We start from the raw sequence: 16,676 nt of genomic DNA, 5'->3' as shown, positions 1-16,676 counted from the left end.
TTCAATTTATCCATCACCAATTCTGTCAGCTGTTCTTTAAAAACATCTTTCAAATTCTTCCACTTTTCTTCTAATGCAGTCTCCTTAGACCCAGACCACCACCATCAGCAGCCTCTGTGGTCTGCCTCTCTATAATCTCTTTTCTACCCAGTAGCCAGAGTGAACTTTAAAAAATGTGAAAACATTAAGACTAACCCTGTTTAAAATGTTTCAATGCCTTCTTGGAGCTTTTAAACTGAAAGTCACACTTCTGTCCACCACCTACCTGGTGTACCTTCATGCCAGCTTGTGTGCTGCCATTCGTTAGATTCTAGCAGAGCTGGACTCAGCACTTTTTTTCATACCTTAAACATTTAAAAAATAGGCTTTGTTTTTTTTAAGAGGAATTTTAGGTTTGCAGCAAAATTTAATGGGAAGTACATAGGTTTTCCAAATATTACCCAGGTCCCCCCAATGTTGTATAAGCCTCCCCTGCAATTAGCATTCCTATCAGAGTGGTGCATTCTTAGAACTGAGGAACATACATTGATGTGCATCATTATTGCTCAACATCCATAGCTCATTTGTAGATTCGCTCTTTTTGTTTTCTAGTCTGTGGGTTTGGACAAATGCATAATGTCATGTACCCAACACTGTAGTGTCATGTAGAGTAGCTGTGACCTAAAAAGCCTCTTCAGTCCACCTGTTCATCCCTCCCTTCCCCCAAACCCCTGGAAACCCCTGATTCTTTCACTGTCTCTATAGTTTTGACTTTTCCTGAATGCCATGTAGGTGGAATCGTAGCATATGGAGCCTGTTGTGACTGGCTTCTCTTGCTTAGTAATATGCATTCACGCTTCCTCTGTGTCTTTTCATGACCTTAAGGATTCTGCTATAGTTTTTTGCTTGGCTTGGCTTTAAATTTCCATCCAATTTAACAAGTTTCTCTTATCACAGCTGTTGTATTTTCTTTATAGCACTTGTTGCCCTCTTATTTACTTATTTTTCCTGTTCATCACCTCTCTCACCCACTAGAATCTAAGTTCAGAGGGAGTAGGGATCTGGTTTGAATTTTTCTGGGCTGTTCTTCCCAGTACCTAGAACAGTATCTGCTGCATAGTAGGCTCAGCAAATATTTCAAGAGGTGAATGTACACATGGCTTGAATATTAATTTCCTTCAGCTTTACTCTTCTCTCCTACATGGTTTTCAAGGTGACAAACTCTTTCATTCACTGTGCTCTGGATTTTGTTCAGAGGATGAGTCAGAAATTCATGTTAAGTCACTGAGTCTGGGAATTATTTCTTGTTCACCTTTGGCTTCTGAAGCTCTGTTGGTTGCCTGCTGAATTTAATGGGCCTCCAGGCGAATGGCAGGGTGGTAGCCTTGGTGAAATCAGTCACATTGTGAGAGAGAACAGAGGCTGTAGAAAATGATTAAGGGAAAATAACAGAAAAGTGCGATTTAACATTTATTAAGTCATACGTTGTACTCAAAGCTGTGTATAACATAAAAGGGGAATTAGGAGACAAGGCTGATATAAAATGAGTGAGTACACACAAGCATACAAACATCACCCAGAGGAAGGTATTGCCTCAGATGTCTTCGTTCACTGACCAAACTGTAGTCTTATCAAAAAATTAAGGGCTAGTTCAGGAGGGAGATGATTCAGCCAGTGCTTGTGGCCCAGTCATGCCCTGTGGGGCAGTGGGAGGCCTGCAATTTCATTATTGGTTTTAAAAGAAACTTTCTCTAAGGCTAACAGTCTTTCTAGGAAGTCCACACCAAGTGAAGCTGAGTTAATGTTCTCATTAAAATGTTAAAGAGGCTTTATTCATGAACGACTGAAGCTGTAATTGCTTTATCCTTGTAAACTATGAAAATACGAGGGATGTCTCTGGAGGCTTCCACCTAGTCCCTGTGTCAGGAGGAGCTTTGTTTAAGAGGGCTTGGCTGGATCTAGGGATGCAGTGGATCCCTGGGCTCTCTCTTTCTGGTAAGCAGTAGAAGTGGTGGTGAGGGCCACTCCATCAATCTGTTCTCATTCTTTTGCAAGAGGTATTTGACTATTTGATCTTGAGTTCCCATTTGGAAATCATTTGCACACATGCACACACACACACTGTGGAAGGAAGTGTTTTCTTATTTTCTGTCCTTCATAAAAACACAGTTTATGAGATGAGGACAGAAGAACTCTAAAGAAGCTAAAGTGCCGGTGAAACTGAATGGAGAATCAATCTAGAAAAGCTATTGAAAATGAATGGCAGAGGGAAAGGGCACTCAGAGAGCTGGCTTTAGGAGATAACAGATGTCCCCCCACTCCTTGCCAGCCCTTGATACTGCAGCACAAAAACAGCTGTAGAACTTTAGTTAGTGAATGCAGACGGCAAATGCAACTGTTTTTTTTTCTTTCTGGAAATGACTTATAATGATGTTTGGATAACACCAAAATTATGAAGCTGCTATTTTTATGGAAACCTTGTTGCTGTAAAGCTGAAAATGAAATTTAAGGAAAAAAAGATTAAAACATACCACCTTTTCTCTAATTCCTTCTTAGTAGAAAACCCTGTATGTTGATTGTTAGAAAATGTCTAGGTCTTTTTATATACAGACATAATAGTAGAAGTAATATCTAGGGATTGCTTAAAAGTAGTGCAGGGGAGGAAAAATGTGGTTTTCTTATACCTCCTAGGTTGGTGGCTGAGGCCACTCTAACAAAAGACAGCAAGAGAGAACATAGAAATTTGCTTGAGCTTTACATGGGAAGGGAGGCTTTGCAAGGAAATGAAGACCTGAAGAACCTATTAAACTGTTGACAAGGTGGGTTTGATCTGATAGTAATAATGGGAGGATGAGGGTGGAGCACGACATCTACCAAGGCCAATGTGTTCAGATTCTTCTTGGCATCACTTGTCTTTGGTTCCTTTCTTTTGCATGTAGGGAGGGTATCTCTCACAGGAGAATCTAAAGATCTGCTTCAGGAGAAGTAAGAAAATTTCTCACAAATTTCGTGAATTGCTTTGTGGGAGAAGGGTAAGAGGACACGGGAAAGACCTTTTTGCCTCTCCTGTTTTCTCAAATGCCAGGGTGCCATATTTTGGACTAGCAAGTCTTAAAGCCCATTAATAGTTACATTGATTTTTCTTTTCCCACTACTGGGTTTTAGATATTTGAGCCTAAGTCAGATTTAGGTTGAAACATAAAATGTGCTAGGGCTGTCAGTTTTTTCTTCACGGGTTGACTCCTCTTCAGGTGAGTTCAGGGAATTTATTAAACTGGCTACAGTGTTAGCGGTGGTGATGTTGCAGGTTAACCCATGATGCTCTAAAGGTTTCTAAGGAGTTGTTTTCTAGAGAGGCGATCATCCCAGTCCTGTGATATTAATGGTGTTAATGTGAAAAAATAAAACACAAAACTCTGATAGTTTTGAACTTCAGTGAATTCCAATTTCTGGAACACTGTTGGCAACACATAATGAAATAGATTCTTAAAAAAATTATTAAGAGAATCAAAGCAATAAATAACAAATTTCTAGTCTGGCTCCATGGGGTGACTTGCAATCCCTGTTTTGAGAAACTGTTGACCTGGTCCCTGAATTTAGAGGTGGATCCATAGAGGTGGGGCTTCCTTGGTTGTTTTTCGGACACAGCTTAACTGGTCACAGCTCCTCTTTCCTTTATCCAAGGTAGAATTCCAACCCTGTTCCTGGCCCGTGGAGTGAGTCCATTCTGGAGGCTTTTTCTTGCTTGCCCAGGAAATCTCGGTGTTTCAGGATGAGTTCTTTACTTGCCAGTATGACTCAGAAGCCTCTGAAAGAGCATAATTGTAGGACAAGACATTCTGTGACAATGGGGTAGGTACAAGCAACCTTGGGAACAAACAGAAAGATTGACTAATTTGTCTAGGGCATTGTGGTTTTTTTTGAGAACTCTTGTCCGCTTTACTGATTTTTTTTTCTATTTCCCCATTTGCTGTTATAATGTTAGTTATCACATCTGACTGTGTAGTATCCCTGGCCAAAGCATCCCCTCTTCACATTCTAGTGCTTGGAGACAAGTTACCTCTGAGATTCTATGTTGACCTTATGATTAGACGACAGTGTCAGAAACCTAGGGGAAGTTTTCAAAGTCCCTCAGTGTGTGATAATATTTTCCTCTAGTTAGGACTTCTGTTGTGTTAGACTTAACATTGATTGGTTGGTTGATTGTTTACATAACTCATTTATTCACCAGATATTTGGGGAACATATGCTGTATGCCAGGGAGCATGTATTATATCTAGGGGACGCGATAAAAAGGTGGCAAACCAGATTTACCTACAAAGTTTTACTGATAGCTCACAGGTTGAATATAAAAGTATGGGATACCTGAAGAAAACCAAATTGCTTTTCTGGAATTTGAAGAATCTGTGTTGCCAGGTCACAGCCTGCTCTGTAAAGTCCTACCTAAGCATATTTGATGTGGGAAGTGAGTGGTACCAGATACTTTATATGTTGCAATAATCTTCATATATTTATTAAGCTGTAACTTATAAGGCTTCCTGATGGGGCATTGAATGAGGCCTTTTGTGTGCCGCATTGTGTCTTTGTCAAGAAGCTCTCTGATAATTCCTGCCTTCATCATTCATCTGGCTTATGCTGGTAATGCAGCATGTTTCAGCCATTCTGAGAGGGTTTGGGGATCTGCACAAAGAAGAATAAGACTAACAAAGGATTGGTTTCATGGCAGGTTGGAGGGAAAGAGGGAATGCACTTAGGGGCATTTAGGGAAAACAAAAGAGAGAATGAAACTCTTTGCCTAGTGTATTTTACATCTTTATTCCTTTTCAGCATGGCAACTGAATATTCCAGAGTTCTATGTTTTTAAAAATGCTAAGAAAATGTTAGGTTACTGCATTATTTTTAATTGGTTCTTTTGAGTTATACATGACAGTAGAAAGCATTTTGACATAATTATAAAAGTATCAAATATTTCTTGTTCTAACTCAGATCCCAGTATCTCTACTTCCCTTCCCTCTCTCCACCCACTACTCTCTTCCCTATATTGATCTTTCTGCCATTTACCCATAGTATTTTTTATATTAATTTTTTGTGGATCTTCTGTATGGTGAGATTCACTATGGTGTACTCATGTATGTACATAGGAAAGTTATGTCAGATTCATTCCACTATCTTTCCTTATCACATTCCTTGTCCCTTCCCTTCATTCCCCTTTGTCTACTCCACTGAATTTCAGCCCTCCTCCCACCCCCACCTTATTGTGAGTTAGCTTCCACATATCAGAGAAAACATGTGACCTTTGAATTTTTTGGGACTGGCTTATATCTCTTAGCATGATAGTTCCCAAATTCATCCATTTACTGGCAAATGTCATAAAGTCATTCTTTATGTCTGAGTGATATTTCATTATGTATATATGCCACATTTTCTTTATCTATTCATCTGTTGAAGGGCACACCTAGGTTGGCTCCATAGCTTAGATATTGTGAATTGTGCTTCTATAAACATTGATGTGGCTGCATCATTGTAGTATGCTGATTTTAAATCCTTTGGATATATACCCAGGGGTGGGATAGCTGGGTCAAGTGGTGGTTCCATTCCTCGTTTTTTGAGAAATCTCCATACCGATTTTTAGAGTAGTTGCACCGTTTGTAGACCCACCAACAATGTATGAGTGAACCTTTTTCCCCATATCTTCGGCAAGATAATTACTTTTTACTTCTATTCTTGGTAATATCCATTCTGACTGGAATAAGATGAAATTTCAGTGTAGTTTTAATTTGCATTTCTCTAATTGCTAGGGATGTTGAACATTTTTTTCTTATACTTGTTGACTGTTCATATTATATTTCTTTTGAGAAGTGTCTGCTTAATTTCTTTGCCCATTTATTTATTTATTTTGTGTTAAGCTTTTTGAGTTTTTTTGTATATCCTGGAAATTAATGCCTTATCTGAGGTGTGGTTTCTCTCCTAAGGAGCAACCAATGATTTTCTCCCATTCTATAGACTCTCTCTTCATGCTCTTGATTGTTTCCTTTGCTGTGAAGAAGCTTTTAAATTTGATGCCATTTTGTTTATTGATTTTTAAATTTTACTTCTTGTGCTTTAGGAGTTTTGCTAAGGATGTTCATTCCTGAGCTGAAATGTTGGAATGTGAGGCCTTTATTTTCTTCTAGCAGTTTCAAGATTTCTGATCTAATTTTTATGTCTTTGATCCACTGTGAGTTGAGTTTTGTGCAGGGTGAGAAATAGGGGTTTAGTTTTATTCTGCAACATATGGATTTTCCAGTTTTACCAGCACCATTTGTTGAAGATGCTATCTTTTCTCCAATGTATATCTGTGGTGCCTTTTTCTAGTATGAGATGATTGTATTTATGTGGGGTTGTCTCTGTATCTTCTATTCTGTTCCATTGGTCTTCAACTATACTTCAGAGCTATAATAACAAAAACACCATGGTATTGGTGTCCAAACAGGCAAGTTACTGCATTTTTTGAAAGAATTCTGCCAAATGACCTGACATAGGTAGAAGAATCTGAGAACTCCAGTATTACACTGGAGCTGTAGAGGAGTCCAGCAATATTCTGTGGTTTCCAAACTCTGTGCTTGGGAGCACTGACTCTATGCTAATAACAGAGATTCTGCTCTGGGAGAGGGAAGGGCATCAAGGAGGGCAATACAAATGTGGCAATACAAATGTAGTGAAGAAAAGGGTAAAGATGGAAGGGCAGGAAGATGTTTGGTGGTCCTTCCTCCTCTCCCTGTCTCCTGCACACAAGGGTAGAGTACGACAAAGGAGGGAAGGAGAGCGCTGGTTGAGAACAGAGGGCACTGGAGGCCATAAGGGAGAAGGAAAATGAGTCAAAGAAATCACAAGGATAAATGAGGGGGAAGGAGACAGGATAAAAACTATTTAAATGCAAGAAAAAGAGAGAGCCACAGAAAGGGGCGCCCCCAGTTTGGTCACACTGAGAGCGTTCAATTGCTCCCAGCAGTGCATCTGCCAAATAGCCAGTGTCCCTTGCCGAAGACATTTTCCTGACTTTTGTATTAACTTTAATGCAATTCTCTTTATGGTCCCTGTATTTCTCATTGACACTCTGCGTGATCACATAGCCAGTGTGGAGGCACAGTTCTGTTATCCCTGCCCCCTTGGCGTGTGCAGCTGACTTCCCAGGCAGTGCTTCTTATGTTTGATATTTTCCTTTCCTCCCTGTCTACAGGTAGGCAAGTTAAAAGGAAAGTAGAAGAAGAAAAAAAAAAAAAAAAACAAAAACCTTTCTTAAGGGTTGCTACGTAAGCTCATGCATACAAATATCCAGAGCAGCTGAAAAAAAAATTCTGTAAAATCACAACCTGCTATTTTTTTTTTGAAGCAAGGTAGTTGACTCTTTTTTTGCTGGACTGCTTATTTGCCCTAACTAACCCAGTGCCACACTCACTGTACCTGTAAGTGGACTGCTTCTTGAAAGATCTTATCTTTCCTTATCCTTTTTTAAGACTGAGCTCAGAAAGCCTTCCCAGTATGCCAGGTCTGGGTCAGGTGCTTTCTAAGTGGACACCAGTGCCCATCCTTATTCCTGGTTTCCTGTGCAGCCGCTTCTTGTTAGAGCTACTAGCCATGTCACAATTTGTGTTTGTCTACTTTGGGGTCTTTGCACAGTATTTGTTATTATTGAGATCCCATTTGTGGAATGAATGATATCTGTCATCAGTATCCATAATGCTGGTCTTTTGACTATAAAATAAATTCTTCTAGAATTGGCTATACTTTCAGATATTCATTTACAATTGGTCTACATGTTATGGAAAGGAAAAGGGAGTTGTCCAGTAGTAAGGGGCTTCCAGAGACTTTAGTAGATATTTATCCCAGATTCACACAGCTATAATGAAAGGATTGTGATGCTAATAGCTTCTGAATACAAGAGGATAGTCTTGAAGTTTGGAGCAATCTGTTACTTGTGATCTTGGCAACCACAGGCTTGATGCACTTTCAAACCAGGCTTCTCAGACTTTACTGTACTAGAAACCATCTAAAGAATCTTGTTAAAATGCAGATTTTGGTGCATAGGTCTCCTTAGAGATGATACTGTCCATCCACCATGCTCTGAGAAACAAGGCTTTGAAATAGTTCCCAGAAAATTAAATTGGGATGTATTCTAATTTGAAAATATCCAGGTGTGTTTTATAGTTTCCAGAACAAAAGATTTTTCTGAACAAAAATATAAATAGCTAACTCATTTCAGTTTGGAAATTTGCAAGAACTTCCCACACTTAAAAATAGTATATCTGATCTTGGTAAGCCCCCAAATTGCTTTTGAATGACTTGAATGACACTGTGAATTATACTGCCCTGATTAACTTACAGATTTATTTCTTTAGGCTTTCTTAGATGGGAAGGCTACCCAGCACTAGCTCCAGTGTAACTACCTTAGCAACAAGGATTACTTTTAATGCAGAAATATTCTATGGAAGATTGACTGTTCAAAGGCTGTGTTTATGATGAAACCTTCATATTTATTGATTGTTACCAGGTTAGCACCATGCAGAGACCTTCTGCAAGGGCATTCAGTTGGAATGGCTAGAAATGGAAAGGGCAATGTTCAGCTCAAATTCTGCAAGTGAACCTTGCATCTGCTTACATATGTTCAATCAGCTCTTTGAAATTGATGTTTGAAGTTTCTTCTAACAAGATGGCCTTTGTTTTACAGGTCCTTTGCAGCCAGCATGCTATCATATTTATAACATATGGAGAAGAGATTGTTCACCATGCTCAGGTAAAGGGATTGTGTGCGTGGCACAAATGACAAGCAGGACTAATGGCAGGTTGTCACTGTATGAAAACTGATTTGGCTTAATTATACTACTGACATAATTCCCTTACTCAAGTTATGCCTGTGCTTCAGAGAGCCCATGGTCAAACATCATGAACTAACATGCATTTAGGGAGCATCTACAAAGTACCTACAACAGGGCCTCTGCAAGCAACCAGTAAAGAAACACAACCAGTCACAGGAGATCTGTTGGCAACTTCTACAGAGTTAATGTAGAACAGTTACTATTGTTCATCTTATTCCCTTATCAGAAATCTTTTTTTTCAAATTTATGTAAATATGTGAATATTGAAGGCTTCTAATTAAAGTGTTATCTCTGTCTCCTTATCTGAAGTCATCCTTCTAAATTTCCTTTGCATATTCTTTTAAAATAAATGCCTGTCTCACAACTTTGATTTGCCCAAATAGGTCACCATGATTAATTTCCATTAACTTTTAGGGCTTTCTAATCATGTTTTTAGAGGATTAAACTGTCTCCATTGAGTCAGTCTGCTCCTTAGGAAAGAAACCGTCTTTTTTTTTCTCTGATCACCTTTATAGAACTATTGTAGATGGTGTTGATCAGTGGTCTAGGGTCCTAATCTGGCTCCATTAATTGAGCCAAAATAGTGTAGATAGACCTACACTGGGAGTTCTCTTGCCCTTGCCAATTTTGTTATTGGTTTTATTTATTTTCTGAGCCAGTCAATATTAGTTTCTTAAAACTACCTTAACAAAGTACTACAGACTGATTGGCTTAAGTAATAGAAATGCGTTGTCTCACAGTTCTGGAGGCTGAAGTCCAAAATCAGGGTGTTGGTGGGTTTGCTTCTCAGGGTTTGTGAGGAGGATGCTGTTCCAGGCCACCTTCTGGTTGCCTCAGGAATTCCTTGGCTTATAGATGGCATATGTTTTTACATTGCCTTCCCTCTCTATGTGTCTATCTCTATGTCCAAATTTTCCCTCTTTATAAGAGTACCCATTCATGTTGGGTCAAGGCCTACTGTAATGACCTATCTTAACTCCATCATCTTTATTATTGTCCTATTTCCAAATAAAATTACATTCACATGTATTGAAGGTTAGGACTTCAGCATCTTTTGAGGCACACAGCTCAACTGGAATACTGTCTAAGGGAAGGGAATGTATTTACTCTTGGTACACCCTTAAAATCTAGCATAGTGCGTGCTGCTTATTATTTGTTGAATGTGTGTTGAATGACTAAGAACACAACAGCCATGGTCACTAGTTTGAACAAGCAAAGTACAGTTACCAGAGTGGGTAGGCAGCATGCTGACTCTAACTCTCCTCAGTGAACTCTTAGTTTTAGGAATGTCCAAATTAAGCAACATTATAATAGGGATAAGACTTTTCCTTTATTAGTAATAGAAAGTGGGCTTAAGAAAACAAAAACCAACCACACAAAAAACTACAACAACGAACCTCCCCTAGCCCTCTGTAGGAGCAGTCCTACCTTCTCTGCTGGCATCACAGGCTGAACTGCCAATTTACATGAGTCCTTTATCAGTACATCAAGATATATTTCCAGCTAATTCAGGGCCATTTAAATCACACTGAGTGGGTCTATTCTTCCTTTCCAGCTGCATCACTTTGCACTTATTAAATTTAATGTTCTATTCCCTACCTTCAGTCTGTAAGGGCTGTCCTGTAACAGATATGCCCTTGGAGCATCTTCTCCTGTTTCTATGCTTCTTCAGCTCAAAATTATTAGAAGTTATCTACTGAGTGTTCAGATTTGGGTGTTGATGAAATATTAAGATACTGATCTCAAGGAAGTACTTAAATGATCTATTCTTTAGGGATGTTTATTGGGGAAAACTTTGTGTCCAGTTGGGTTAGTACATTCTGTCCCTGTCTGTGGTTACTTCCACAAAAGGAAGAGGAAGGGTCCTGATAAAAAGAGGCAAAAGCCAGGGGCAGATTTCCTCCTGGGAATAAGTGGTCAGTTTAGGAGCTCTGAATTCTTCTAAGCCCCTGGACTAGTGCTGTGTAGAGTTGTGAGTTGACAGGCCATGGTCTAGGTATTGGCCTTCTTCAAGCCTGTGCTGCAGGCAGGTTGGAAACATTTACTTATAGGCTGCCCCAGACCCACAGGGGCATCTGTGCTCCTGGTGTGGGGCTTTAGGCTGTCCCACGGCCAAGGGATAACATTGGCTCTGACAACATTGGATTTATTAGATGATGACAGGCAGTAAAATATGAAAATGAAAATAAAGATTTATTTCAGCATTTTCTACAACCACATTAGTCCTAAGAAAATTGGTAAATCAAGCAGCAAGTGTTTATGGTGTGTATGATGCATGTAGGCGCGGTTCCACCAAATGCCGTGTAAGGATGTATAACTTCATCTTGGTGCCTTCACTGTTTAATTTTCTTTTCCATTTTCTTCAAGGGCTTACTACTGTCGATTAGAGGCCTTCTGTAACTTTCCATGTGCATTCTCCTTGGTTGGTTTGTGAGGATGTCTGCAGGGCTTCATTAAAATTAAAATAATAAAATTGTTTTGGTCACACAGTGATCAAGTCAGAGTGATGGTGGGATTGTTCTTCGTTGTCTGTAGGTGGAGCCCCGTGAGCTCCTGCTAATTGAAATAGCTAGCAAAGTACTCCACAGTGTGCACGACTCAGTGATAAATAAGTGATAAATCATACTTTAATAACTAATTTATTTTGTGTGTACCTAGTACTTTCCTGTTATTAAAAAGGAAATTACCCAGGAATTACACTTTAAGAACCCTGATCATTGAAAGCTTAGCTTACTGTTGATGCCCAGTCTTTTTTTCTACTACCATTTTACATTTCTTCAGCTTTGTTAATCTTAGATTTCTGAGAAGTCAGCTCTAAGACTTTCATGGAACTGATCATAATGGATTGTCAAACTATGATTTCAAAAAGTGGGAAATCATTTTTATACCCATCTAGTTAAGAATTAATGTGGTAGGTTTTAAAAATCTCTTTAAGTGATTTTGTGACATTATGGAAAGTATTTAAATTCAACAAATTCTACTTTGAATCAAGATCCTATCAAATTTCCTTAGGAAATTTTTGCAATGAATAAGTTAAAATATAAATCTTAGTGTTTGCTTTCTCTGGGTTCTTCCTCTGTGTCTCTCTGATGATTCCTTCTTGGTTTCATTTAAAATGCATGAGTTTATGTTGAGTGATCCTGAGCTGATAATATAAAATGATGAAGAGGAGCAGTGGGTTCCTGCTAGGGAGCTCAGAAGCCTGGCATTCTCTCCCATATTTTGCTGCTTCTACATTTAGTTTCATATATCTACTTTCCTTTTCCTTTGTATCTGTGACTATCCTTTCTCCAGACTTTGCACCTTTTCTTTTAGTTTATTAGTTCATTCAGTCATTTCTTTATTTATTCATTTACCCACATATTGCCCTTCTGTCCTGTGCCAAAAATTGCTCTGAGGAAGATGTCAAGTGTATTGTAATTTAGATAGGAGATAGTCATGCAGACATCATCGCTGTGATGGAGCTATCCATATACCGTATATAACTTCCATATAAAAAGCAGAGCAACTGAATTGGCTTGAGGGAGTTAGGAAATGCTTTATAAGTGAAGACTTAATTCGAGTGGAGATTGGAAAAAGCAGGAAAGAGATTGCTAGGTGGATCAGCAAGGTAGAGAGAGATCATTCCAAATGGGAAATGGGGTGGATTGGCAGGGAGGTCTGAGGGAGGAGGGTGTGTTTTTGTTGTTCAGGATATTGCTGGATCATACAGTGGAAGAGGGAGGTAGGGATAGGTAAGGCTCTTTCGGAATATGGAAATCAGGTTTTGAAGGTCCTTTTGTACATTACCAAGCCTTCCCATCTCAGGCCTACAAACAACAATTGTTTTTAGTTCATCCTGCAAGAAGGCTGAGTTAAAGAAGTGCATATCTTCTGCCAGACTCTTCCTTTATGACCCTTACCCTGGTCTCACTACTTCCAAAGGAAAATCGGGCCTTTTTCACCTTTTATTTATGCCATTAAATAATTTATGCTCCTAGATTAGTTTGTTTTGCTTCTCACAATTTGCTACTTTTCTATTTCCATTTTCAAAATGCTTTGGTTCTTCAAGACCTTCCTGAAATTCATATTTTTTATGAAAACTTCTGTGCTCCTTCTGAATTCCCGGAGAACTTTCAATGGACTCACTATTTTCACATACTTCTTTATATCATGTTATTTTTATAACACTCTCAGAGACGCACACATTGAAGGGAAGGGCTGCATGTCTTTTTTGTAGCCTGTCTATGCTGAAAGTGCAGCTTCTCATGTGTAATTGATACTGCATTGGCATTTGTTAAAAGAATGCTGGGAAACAGGGTTCCTGCAATTCGTAATGCTATTATAGAGGTGGAACTGAGGGATTGATTAATTGTCATATGGAAGAGGCAGTGGATAATGTAACATACAGATGAAACTTGTAGGGTAGAAAAATTGTCAGTGAAAGTAGAAAGATTTTATTAAACAAAAGACAGACATAAGTACAAAAAATAGGTCCATTTTAATTGAAAATCTGTAAGTATCCTCAGGCTTAGGTATGGGAAGAAGACGGTTAGAAAGCCATTGAGCCACATGAGATTGACTTTGACAGTGATGATAAATGACCCAGTAGGTAAAAGCACCTATATTGCATTAAGATGCTCTGCATCATTATACAAAATGATCTCTGGAAAATGTGATTCAATTTCAGACTTCTCAGTTATAGATCTGGAGACAATCATGAATTCAGAAATATATTTATGAAACTCTGTTGCCACTGAACTCAAAAGACCATAATCCTATTACTTGTGGTTTTGAAAAGGGTAAACATGAGTAACTGGAAAGAGATATTGATTAAAGAAGTAATATGAGCAGGAATAATGGAATTAAAGTAATTGAGGCAATATTGGGCCTAATGGACCTTGTTCTCTTAATGCTTTCCTTCTGCTTTTGTATTGAGTTGACTCTAAGTCGATTGGACTGTGTGCACTGAAAGAGAAGAACATGATGGAAGAATTAGTATTGCTGTCTATAAAGAAATCAATCTGTTGTTCTTAAGGAAGAGCATCAATCAGTCTGTGAAATTAATTAACTGGAATTTTTAGCATTTGACTTATAATGAAACAAATGGTGAGACAAGACTTTATGCCTAGCTCAACATATATACTCAGTATTTCTTGTATTCTATTTGGTCTTCCCACTGAAGACCAAAGGATATCAGGGATTTAGTTTTAAAATGACATCAGTGTACATCCTTTTGTTAGTACTAATTCATCCTGTTCTTTTTACCTGACTGCCCATATCTACAGTACTGTAAATGTGGGTTGCTCAATTTCATTGATTCTCTCTGAAGTGAGTTCTCTCACATTTCTACTGCCAGCCAGGCCAGGCCAACTTTGTGTGACCTTGGATCCTGGATTATTTAGTGTTTTAACCATTTTTTTTCCTGTTGTTTTATTTTATTGATTTTTGTAATCGGACTTTCTGCCCTATGCAACCACTGGCAGTTTTAATTTTTGAAATAGCATATTGATGACAAAACTCCCTATTCAGAAAACTTCAGTGTTTTCCAAGTTATGGGTTCAGTGTATTTGGAGTTCATTCCCTACTGTATTGCTTTGAAGAGTTTCTGTGTTTAGGCTTCTGCTACCTGTCACACCAAATCTTCCCCAGTCCTCACCCAGATCCTAAGGGGAAAACAGGTCTGTCTCTTCATGGTATCATTCTGCTTTTGAACATATACAGTGTTTTTCTTGGAATCCTTCTTTTCATATCTTTATCTGTCCAATTAAATCAATTTAGCTTCAGAAAATAGTGATATAGTGATTTTTTTTAAAAAATCAAAAGCTGTGTTATAAAGACAGTTACTTCAGTGGTATAAATAGTATTAGGGCCTAGAGAATCTCAGGTGCACAGTACCAAGGTTGTTTTTACCTATAGTTATTTCAATAATTAGGCTGTTTTCGATCTCTGTTAAGTATATAACTTTAAAACTTGAGCATCACTACAAAATGCATTTTACTATATCTCTTTTCATATGATTGTAGTGAGCTCAAGTAAACAATGATTTCTGGATCTTAATGATCCACTTAGTGTGAGAAGCAAGATAAAGATACTTAAAGCAGATGAGCTTTGATTATCTTACACCAAGAGCCCAAGTGTGCATGAAAGAAATCTTATCCCCAGTTGATCACTGCATCTGCTACACATTACACAACCTTTGCAAAGAAGTATCTGTAATATTTATTTTCAAACCTGAGGGTTTTTCCTCCACTGAGTTTCCTCTGACCATTCTACTCCCTTGTCTGGTGGTTTTCTCTCTCTGAATACCCTCTTTTAGGTTAATTATCAGCACAAAAACTTCTTTACTAGTTCACGTTTTAAGAATTTTAAAAGTCTATATTGAAATAAGGGCATGCTTTTATTTCCCACAATGTTCAGTGTGGGAAATGCACACTGCTAGGCAATGAGTTGTACTATGTGTTATAACAGGCAGATATTAAAACCAGATTGATCTAAATTCTCAAGTTACTATTTTCCCCACTTCCTCTTGAAGGCTTGGCTTAATGCCAAAAACAAAATTCCTAGTGAAAAAGGATGAAGAATAATCAACAGGTTTCAGGTTAAAGATGAATTCTTGTGTTCCTGACCCTTCTAAAATGCCATTGAAATGACCCATTAGTTTTTGTTTTTTAAAGGCACACACCTTTAAGAACAATAAAACATATCTACATTATAGACTTTTAGAAGCTAGGATGCAGATGGATGGGTGGTACCTTATTTAGAAGCCTGAGAAAGTAGAGTTTATTTAAATCTGGCAAAGGAGAAAGGAAGGAGTAGTCCAGTTTGAACTGATGAACTCAGCAAAAACTCAGAAACAAGAACCTCTGGAAGTGAAGGTGAAGATAGGGTTAAGAGCAGAACTATTCATTAAAAGTTCAGATCTGCTCTCCAATTTCTGCTTGCAAGATATCAAGGGAAAGCAAAAAGTCTTGAAATATGGTGGATTATGTTGATTTACCAAACTCTAAATACCATTGTACCTTCTTCCTGTTCCTTAGCAGCTAGGTTGAAATCTCACCTGTAGGAGGCTGCAGGAGACTTTCCTGGGAATCAACCTGAAACAAAACTCAAGGAGGCTGACATCAGTGTTTCTCAAAGGAAAGGCCTAGCCAAAACAATCCTAAAATGAATCCCATATAAACACCCCTGACCTTCGTGTTGACTTTCTGGTCCCCAACCCTTAAATATCAGTAGACAACCAGTGATCATCAGACATTTCAGGAAATCTTCTATCACAAGAGGCAGAAATTAAAGGGTGCAAATAGAAACCTTATAGGAAGAAGAAATCTTTCAGAAAGAAATCATTAGTATCTCTGGAGAATTAAGGGAAGATATTACAATTGTGGAACACAACAGAGTGTGTAATAATTACAAGGTAAAGTTAAGGAAATATCCAAGAAAGTGGAATAAAAGGAGAAAGAATAGCAAATAATATGAAAAATGCATGAAACTTAAAGGATTTGTTCATGAACTCCAACATCCAAAATAGCAATGGTCACCAGATGGAGAAAATATGGAAAATGCAGGACAGAAAACCATCAAAGGAGCAGTGCAACAAAACTTCCCACTGCTAAATACAGGAGTTTCCCAATCAGAAAAGAACAACATATCATCACAAAACTGTACAACTCTAGGATGTGCTTCAATAAATGACAGGGTAAATTAATAAAAAGAGACCCAGGACCCCAGAGACAGACCCAACATGAGAGGTGAAAAGATTCCCCAAAGTGGAGGTAAAAGTTTGTGTGTGAAAGTGTGTGTGTGTGTGTGTGTGTGTGTGTGTGTGTATGTATGTATGTATTGCAAGAGAAGATTCTCAAA

General features: G+C 38.3%; 1 protein-coding gene across 5 annotated transcripts in view; it reads left to right on the top strand.

Moving 5' to 3' along the window:
• Enox1 (ecto-NOX disulfide-thiol exchanger 1) overlaps positions 1 to 16,676 on the top strand; it is a 538,862-nt gene that overhangs the window by 91,062 nt on the left and 431,124 nt on the right. For 3 of the 5 annotated variants that reach the window (XM_071610780.1, XM_071610781.1, XM_071610778.1), the window contains exon 3: positions 8,687 to 8,752. The exons of the other annotated variants lie outside the window; for them this stretch is intronic. The gene's annotated coding sequence lies outside the window, so the exon portion shown is untranslated. The remainder of the gene's footprint in view (positions 1 to 8,686; positions 8,753 to 16,676) is intronic. 5 annotated transcript variants of the gene reach the window in all.

Source organism: Marmota flaviventris, chromosome 4 (assembly GCF_047511675.1).
Source record: "Marmota flaviventris isolate mMarFla1 chromosome 4, mMarFla1.hap1, whole genome shotgun sequence".
NCBI lineage: Eukaryota > Metazoa > Chordata > Mammalia > Rodentia > Sciuridae > Marmota > Marmota flaviventris.
The sequence above is the reverse complement of the archived record's forward strand: the minus strand, read 5'-3'. Positions and strand labels throughout refer to the sequence as shown.